We start from the raw sequence: 2,112 nt of genomic DNA on the forward strand, positions 1-2,112 counted from the left end.
TCCACGGCTGGGATCAGCAATGTCGATGGCGTAATGTTTGTAGATAGAAATAAGAGACTGAGAGATAGTAAGTTTTGAGCTCGGTAAAGAAATAAAAAAAGATGTTTTCCAGACATTGCGGATCGTAGCGGTATGCAGGACGAGTGTGATATAAGCTTCGTAATAGACCTCGCTCACAGTGGAGTCTCTGTGGCTCAGTGGTAGAACATCGGAGCGCGGAATCCGAAGGTCTGAGGTTCGATTCCTTGTGGGAAGTCGGAATTTTTTTTGTCCCACACTAGTGAAAAGACGAACAACATCTTCCTTTAAGATCTTTTTACTCTTAGCGCAACCCAGAGGCCACAAGGGTAGTCGCCCTATTATGATTCTCTTTCAAAGCTCTTACTCGAATGTTGGCACAAGGTCACATCATTTTTCGAAAAAAGATTTTTTGTGAGAAAGTCGTCTTTTTGCAAGGATTTTTGTGCATGTAATTTTTGAAGTTGCTTAAGTTTGAATTTCCTTTTATCGCTTCATTGCGGCCCCAACTATCTGCAATATGTTTGACTGATTCATCCCTTCGTTGTCTTTTTGTATTTTGGCAAAGAACCACTTGATGGTTTCGCTGCTTTGAATTCGTTCACGCAATTGCATTTTCCCACGCTGGAAAGATTAGCTCTGATCCGAAAAGAAACAAAAGGACAAAAGATGAGTGGGGCGACCACTTTTTAGTTACTTAAACAATTTGGGGGATAAAAATTTACTTAACTGTTTTAGTGTACGAATTAGAATTCCGTTACAGTGAACTGGAAATAACAAATTGGGATGAGAAAAATGCCATCTTGGCAAATTTCATTTGAGTCGTCATAAGAAAATTAAGAGAAAAATACAGTCTAACGTCGATTGAAAACTTAACTCATGAACTGATGAGTATAAACACACCAAAAAGGAAGGACAAATCTTCACCATTCGCAATTTTTAGTAGCGCTTATTATTCAAGTTGTGTTTGATACGGTGAAAACTGGAAGATTTGTTTTAATATCACAACCAATCAGGATAAAGATATTCATACACCACTTTTAGGACGTTTGTTACTTTTGGAAAAAAAAAAAAAAGTGGACGCTCTAACTTATCGCGTGTTCAACTTACACCCAGAACAGTTTTACATTGCCTCTCTGGTTTGAATTCGTACAGCTCATTACATTTTATTTTACTGGTAGGATTAGCTCTTTATCCGAATAGAAACAGCAAAACTAAAGATGAGTAGGACGCGCCAGTTCAATTGTGAACCCCTCTATCGCACCGAAGAGCGATCAATTACAGTCTGCTGTACTATCACCCTTACCATTGTGTTTCTCTCGAAACCAATCTTTATAGTGAACGGAGCCGCTTTCCAAGTGAGAGAGAATTGACTTGAGTCAACGTCTCTAAAGTTTTCTTAAAGCAGTGGGTACACACTCATTGCTACAATTTTTTTCTCCATTTCTTTTAAAAATAACTCTGGCTTTCATTTAGACCTCTGCTGGCAGCTTTTGTTTATTTCGTGAAATTTCTACGCTTCACAAAATTCGATGAATTCCATTTTAATGGCAGAGTAATTAACTTTTAAAAGCGTGGTAGAAGAGCTGCTTGTAGCTAATGATGTTATCAAAATATTATCTGGGTATTTTATCTGGGTGTATTGTTGGTGGGTCAATTGGAAGAATGTCCAGATTCTTATTTTTTTTTAAGGAGACTCATACAGCAAATATCAGCGTAAACCTTACTACTTAATTGAAAAAGCGGACACTTAAACTTATATTGAGTTAGGCTCACTTGAAATACATCTTTACCGCTTTGAATTCGTTAACCTGATTGCGTTTTCTCAGGCTGGCGAGATTGGCTCTGATTCGAAAAGAAACATAAGGACAAAAGACAAATGGGACGGCCATTTTTGAGCCACTCAAACAATTAGAGGGGATAAATAATTTTGGCTTCACCCTTTTATTGCAAAGATGGCTGTGATTGAGTTACATTATGATCAATTCCAAAGTAAAATATAATCTGAAAAAAAAAAAACATTTGAAAACAAAGTACTATTGACAACTGGATCAAAATAGCGAGGTCTTAAATCACAACAAGAGATCCTTTCAT

Source organism: Pocillopora damicornis, chromosome 2 (genome assembly GCF_964200805.1).
Source record: "Pocillopora damicornis chromosome 2, jaPocDami1.2, whole genome shotgun sequence".
NCBI classification, from domain to species: Eukaryota; Metazoa; Cnidaria; class Anthozoa; order Scleractinia; family Pocilloporidae; genus Pocillopora; species Pocillopora damicornis.